Here is a 7525-nt window from a genome sequence, read left to right on the forward strand (position 1 = left end):
CCCTTACTGACATACGGTGGTGCCCAGTGTGAGTCCTGTTCCCGCCACTTCGCAGGCTCAGGTAGTCTGGAACCAATGCCTACGCAACCACTCACATGCGGCAATCAATAAAGTTGTGGCCTAAATTAATGCCAAAAACCTGAAAACTAAATTATGTGTCTATTGTGTCTTTATTTTGGCAGGTGGTGGTTAGGGGTCTTCACACACAAAGTTGATCTCTTAGCCCCCATTCAAAGATACCACTGCCATTCCAACCGGGCCTTGACATGGGAGCACTCAACTTACATGTTGTTTCCTTCATGAGGCAATTCTACACGGGGGAAAATTTAAACTTGGGCTGATTGGATTTGCAGCAGAGCATCTACCAGTTTTCAGGGGGGTGGGGAGAAGGTGAAATTCTGAAGCAAAATGGGTGGGGACAGCCCACTTTCAGGGTGTGGGAAATACTAGTTAGCTTTATGAGGTGATTCGAGGGCTTGTTCTTCATTATTTCTTTCCTTTTTTCTTTTTTGAAAACTTCTTTAAAGCTAAAAGCTGCATTGAGCGACTAGAAAGTGCATCTGCTACCTCGTGCTTTTTAAGTGGGGTTTGGAATAATGTATATTTCGGGAGCCATATTTCCCGACCACTCGGTGAAGCTTTTACCTTTGTAGGCAATTTTTTCCCCCAAAAGAAGCAGCAGAAGAAGAAATAATGGAGAAAAAGCCTCCAGGCCCCCTCATAAATGTAAGGTTAATAAGTAATCTCCCACACCCGGAAGTCAAATGACTCTCTCTACCCTCCGCTCTGAATGTCTCCAAATGGTCCCTCTTGCTTTGAAAACAAAGATCTGGTGAAGATGGCTGGGGGTCGTCAGGACCTTTATGCAGCTCCCCTTGAAAAGTATAAACTAGGCTTTGAAAATATTGTCTCTTGAACAAAATTGCATCTTCTTGGGGCCAAACTGAATGTGATGCTTATGAATTTAGAAGCTTGCCCTGTTTGCACATAAACTGGTGGTGGAGCCCTGCTTTTACACTTCAAAGAGTGAGGTGATGGAAATTGGGGAAGGTAGAGAGATTCTTCTCTTCTCACCCATCTACCCCTTTTGAAGGTAAAGCTACGCACTCATGATGTCTTTGTAAATAGGGTGGGCACATGATCAATTATTTTTTTAAGTGTACCCAGAAAACCCTCCAAGTTTCCCTAAGCCATCCCTGTTTCTGATTTGATCCTGGAATGTCCCACTTTTCCTTAGGGTGTTCCTATTTTCATTGCAGAAATGTTGGATGGTATGGAGTTATCCGACCCCCCGAGCTGTCTGAAGACAATCCTGCATAGGGAAGGGGGTTTTTTAAATGTTTTACAGTGGTGCCCCACAAGACGAATGCCTCGCAAGACGGAAAACTCGCTAGACGAAAGAGTTTTCCGTTTTGGAGGTGCTTTGCAAAACGAATTTCCTATGGGCTTGCTTCGCAAGACGACAATGCCTTGCGAGTTCCTGCGGGGTTTTTTCCCCTTCTCCCTTTTTCTAAGCCGCTTATCAGCTGATCTGATCAGCAGATAAGCTGCTAAAAGCCGCTAAAAGCCGCTAATAGCGCTAATCCACTAATCCGTCAATGGGCTTGCTTCGCAAGATGAAAAAACCGCTAGATGAAGAGAATCACAGAACGGATTCTTTTCGTCTTGTGAGGCACCACTGTATATATGTTGGAAGCTGCCCAGAGTGCTGGGGCAACCCAATTAGATGTGTGGGGTAGAAATAGTAAAATTATTATTATAGAATGGGACGGCCCTATTTTCGTATGAGAAATGTTGGAGGGTATAATACCCAGTGTTATTTTTCTAGAGAAAGAAGTGCCAGAGCTCACCATGAATGCATGCATCCCTTGTTCTCTTATAATTGCAATGGCACACAGCTGAGAGATACTGCAGCTGGGTTCCGGTGAATTCCCAGGTAACTTGGAAATACAGAAGTGCATCCAGACATACAGTACAGTGGTACCTTGGGTTAAGAATTTAATTCGTTCTGGACTTCCGGAGGCGGCGCGAAACTGTAATGGCGGTCCTCTTCGTTCTCTGAAGAGGGGCTCCGCGGAAAAGGGTCGTTCGCTGCGGCATAGCGACGACCCATCAAGATAAACCACGGGTAGAGTGAGCCCGTGGCCGTGGGACTCGGCGGGCACCAGAAGCTGCTCTGAAAACACAGAAGGGACCCCGTAAGGAGACCCGGAGTGAAGGAGGGGTAGCGGTGCTGTGAGTTCATCGCTCTTTCCGCGGAAGTGAAGCCGCGCGGCTGTTGCAGATGAGCGCTGACCTTTCTTCCTAAAATCAACACTAAACTGCAAGCAACATACCCGTGAGTAAAGGGATTTAAATTTGGTAAAGAATTTGTTGGACTTGGTTGAAAACGGGAGACGAGAAAAGGGAAGTCCGACTCCCGACATTGCTGACAAGATCAAAGCAAAGTCTTAAGAAGCGGAAAGCGCTTGAAACGGGACTGTGGGAAGTTTTAACTTTCTTGCGCTACTAGACCTGTTTTCTATTAAACGGAAGGTAGAAACGGACACTGATTAAATCAAGCTGTAAATGTGGACTTTCCTCCTATTTCTTTCCCTTTTTGGGCTGTATTTCTAAAGAGCCAGATTGTCGGGCTGCCGGGGAGAGAGGCTGTGTTAAACTGCGGAAACAGTTGCAAAAACTTTGTTGGAGCGTAATTGAGCAGAAAAGACTGGATGTGATACTGTTGCAAGCACCGTTTATGAAACTTTGTTGAACTTTAAGAGGTGCTTTGGGGAACTTCTTGGTCGGTGAAGGGACCGTTGGACTATTGGATTTACTGAGCTGAAACAACTTGGAACTTTAATGGCGGAATACTTCCTTCTTTGTCTTTGAAACTTGGTGGCACTCCCCCTACAGGGCTTTCGGATTATAAAATCCTGGGAACTGATTTTTGTTTTGACTTTCATCTTACTGGTTGTTTATAACTGGTTCTGTCTTTCCCATGGAACAATAGTCAATCTGACCTTGAACATTGACAGATGTGTAATGAGTGGTGCAGGGAGAACAAGAGCATCTAAAGCTAAGGAAACTAAAGAGGTTAAGGAAAAAGAAAAGGAAGAAAACCAGCACAATTTGTACAAACAACACTGACCCAAGGACGTCGATCGTCGGTCCCAGCTGTACTGGTGACACAGAGGGAGCAAGCTGAAATAACCGAGAAGCCCACTGAGGAAGATATGGCAGCAGGTGGGTCAGATACACTATTAAAACAAATATTGGAGCAATTATCAAGCTTAAATCAGAAGGTGGATGATCAGTCTTTGAAAATAGACAAAGCGACTTCCTCGATACAAAAATTGACTGAACAAGTTTCTCAGCACACGCAAGCAATAGAGAATTTGCAAGGAGCAACAGCGGAAAATCGGGAACTAGCTGGAGAAGCAATTCAAAAAGTGGGAGCTTTACAAAAAGAAGTTGAAGAAATAAAAGGAGAAGTCAAGCCTCTGCACAAACAGGTGGGTGAACAACAAATTTATCTGTCAATGGTGGAATTGAAAAACCGTGAGAATAATATTAAATTGAGAGGCATTCCAGAACTTGAGCAAGGAGACCTGATTGGATATTTGACACAAGAATTTTCGAAGTTCTGGGGTATAACAGAAGATACAGACTTCAGAATTGTCTCGGCATATAGACTGGGAAGATTGGTAAGGAAAGACAGATCCAGGGACTGTTTGATAATTCTAAGATCAAAGGAAGAGAGAGATAAGATCCTAGGCCTTCATTTCAAAAAAGCAATTGAAATACAAGACAAAAGGGTGGAAATTTATAGAGATATTCCGAGACAGCTGTTGGACCTCAGAGCCACCTACACAGAACTAGCAAAATTGCTGAGACACAACGCAATTCCCTACAGGTGGGAGTTTCCACAAGGATTATCCTTCACTTACAAAGAAAGGAAGGTTAAAATTAGAACACCTGAAGACAACCAAAAGTTCCTTCACGACCACGGTGAAGATCTCCAAAAAGGAGTAGATTGGCTTCCATCTTTACCAACACCAATACTGCCTGGAAGCGGGCTAACGCCTGCACCCTCGGGATCTGAGCAAAAGGAAGGCACCTCATCTTAAGAACATCTTAATTAGAACAGGATGTCTCTGCAGCTACTTAGTTGGAATATAAATGGCGGGAATTCTCCGGAAAAAAGAAGGAGGATATTTCATATCCTAAAAAAAGAACAATTGGATTTAATATGTCTTCAAGAAACACATGTGACCAGGCTCCACAGGAAAGTATTAATCAACAAAAGACTAGGCCAAGAATTTATCTCATCAGACAAAGTTAAAAAAAGAGGCGTTGTAATATATGCAAAGGAGAACCTGACACCAAAATTCTTATTCAAAGATGACCATGGAAGAATTCTCGCAATTGAAATTCAAACACAAGGGGAGAAGATTCTGATACTAGGAATTTATGCGCCAAATGATGGAAAATCAGAATTCTACAAGAAGCTGCATGAGACAATGCTGGACTATCTGGACTATTCTAATATTATCGTGATGGGAGACATGAATGGTGTGGTGTCAACAAATATGGACAAATCCCAAAATCAAAACTTAACAACAGACGGCAGACTTCCTAAAACGTTTTTTGAAATGACAGACAATATGGACTTGATTGACATTTGGAGGACAAGGAACCCCTTGGGCAAAGAAGGAACCTTCTTTTCTGAGGCCCATATGTCATGGACACGAATTGACCAAATTTGGATATCTAGAGGGCTGGCACCTAAAACAAGAAAAGTGGGAATCTGCCCAAAAACCTGCTCCGACCATAATGCCTTAAAAATGGAACTGAGACTTATCCCAACCGGATCCTTTAGATGGAGGATGAATGACACCTTGTTAAGAGATCAAGAGATTGTTAAGAAGGCCCAAAAAACGCTAAAGGACTATTTTGAAATAAATTTGAACACTACGGTGGAGAAAAGAACAGTCTGGGACGCAAGCAAAGCTGTAATGAGAGGGTTTCTGATACAACAGAACACAATAAAAAGAAAATTTTGGAATGGGAAAAAGGAAAAAATCTTAGAGAAAATAAGTGAAGGAGAGAAAAAGTTGAGAACTAAACCAAAGTCAAAAGAGGTGCTAAGAGAAATTAAATTCCACCAAGCACAATACTCGAAATTGATTAATCAAGAGATTGAATGGAAAATTAAACAAATGAAGCAGAGATCGTTTGAATCAGCAAATAAATGTGGAAAGTTGCTAGCTTGGCAGTTGAAAAAAAGACAAAAGTTAAATACGGTTACAAATTTAGAGATTCAAGGGAAAATAGTTCAGAAACCAGAAGAAATAAGGAAGTGCTTCCACAGATACTTTAAAGATCTTTATGCACAGGGGCCTCAGAAAGAATCGGAAATAGACCAATTTTTGAGGACAAATGGACTATCTAAAATAAGTCAAGACCAAAGATCAATTCTCAACAGTAAAATAACCCAACAGGAAATTGAAGGTGCCATTCAAAATATGCAACTCGGCAAATCTCCAGGCCCGGATGGACTCACCTCCAAATATTATAAGACTTTGAAGGACTTTTTGATACAACCGTTGTTGGAGGTTTGCAACCAGATTATGGAGGGGAAGAGGGCACCGGAAACGTGGAAAGAAGCATTCATCACATTGATTCCCAAGTCAGAAACGGAAAAGACCCAGCTTAAGAACTACCGTCCCATCTCACTCCTGAATGTGGATTACAAAATATTTGCAGACATTCTAGCAAATAGATTTAAAAAAGTATTAAATGAAGTAATTCACAAGGACCAAGCAGGCTTTCTCCCTGGTAGACATATGTCGGACAATACCAGGAATATTATTGACATATTGGAGCTTTTGCGAATCAGGAATACAAGGGCGGCTTTAATCTTTATTGATGCGGAGAAAGCATTTGACAACATTTCTTGGAGGTTTATGAAGAAAAATTTGAAAGGGATGGGAGTGGGACGGGGGTTTGAAAATGGAGTAGAAGCAATTTACTCAGAACAAAAAGCCAAACTGATAGTGAACAATGTGGTGTCGGAGGAACTCAAAATTGAAAAAGGGACACGACAGGGGTGCCCCCTATCTCCTCTGCTATTTATTTCTGTCCTGGAGGTATTGCTGAACATGATCAGGGAGGACCGGTTGGTGCAGGGTATAGTGGTCGGAGCGAAACAGTACAAACTGAAAGCTTTTGCAGATGACCTAGTCTTGACATTACAGGAGCCAGAATCTAGCACAAAAAGAGTTCTTGAACTTATCTCGGAGTTTGGTCGGGTGGCGGGATTTAAGCTAAATAAACAAAAAACTAAGGTTTTGGTCAAAAATTTGACACCTACAGAGATAGAGGGGTATCAGAAAGAAACAGAGCTAAGTGTGGTAAAAAAAGTGAAGTACCTGGGGGTATTTTTGTCCACCAAAAACTTAAATTTATTTAAAGATAACTATGAAAAATGTTGGTTGGAAATTAAAAAGGACCTGGATATATGGTCAAGATTGAAACTTACCTTGTCAGGCCGAATTGCAGCTATAAAGATGTGTGTTTTGCCAAAAATGTTATTTTTATTTCAAACCCTACAGGTCGTGGACAGAATGGAATGTTTCGGAAAATGGCAGAAGGATATATCTAGGTTTGTCTGGCAGGGCAAAAAGCCCCGAATAAAATTTAAAATACTAACTGACTCAAAAGAAAGAGGGGGGTTTGCCCTGCCGGATTTAAGGTTATATTATGAAGCTGCAGCCTTCTGCTGGATGAAGGACTGGTTCTTGTTGGAGAACACCGATGTCCTAGACCTGGAAGGGTTTGACAATGCTTATGGCTGGCATGCATACTTGTGGTATGACAAGGCGAAGGTTCACAAATTGTTTAAAAACCATATTGTCAGAAAATCAATTTTTGCTGTCTGGATGAAATATAAGGATTTGCTAGAAAGTAAGACCCCGAGGTGGCTATCACCAGTGGAAGCCAAGGTTTCCAAAAAAAGGCCCAATATGGAGGCCTACTGGCCAAAATATTGGGAATTAATTGAAAGAGTTGGAGACAACTGGAAGCTCCAAAGCCAAGACAAATTAAAAAACAAGGTGCGAGACTGGTTACATTATGCTCAAATTCAAGAGGTCTTTAAAACGGATAAAAAAGTTGGTTTCCAGGTGGAGAAATCGAAACTAGAGACGGAGTTATTAGAACCAAAAACTAAGGTACTTTCGAGAATGTATAACTTGCTGCTTAAATGGAATACACAGGATGAGACAGTTAAATCTGCTATGATAAAATGGGCACAGGATGTAGGACATAACATTATGTCTGTGGACTGGGAAAGGTTATGGAACACCGGTATGAAATTTACGGCATGTAGTGCCTTGAAAGAGAACATTATGAAAATGGTATACCGGTGGTACATGACCCCAGTCAAGCTGGCTAAAATATACCACCTGTCTGATAACAAGTGTTGGAAATGTAAGGAGGCAGAAGGAACATTCTTTCACCTCTGGTGGACCTGCCCGAA

This window comes from Podarcis liolepis, assembly GCF_965112155.1.
Source record: "Podarcis liolepis genome assembly, chromosome: 13".
Classification (NCBI taxonomy): domain Eukaryota; kingdom Metazoa; phylum Chordata; class Lepidosauria; order Squamata; family Lacertidae; genus Podarcis; species Podarcis liolepis.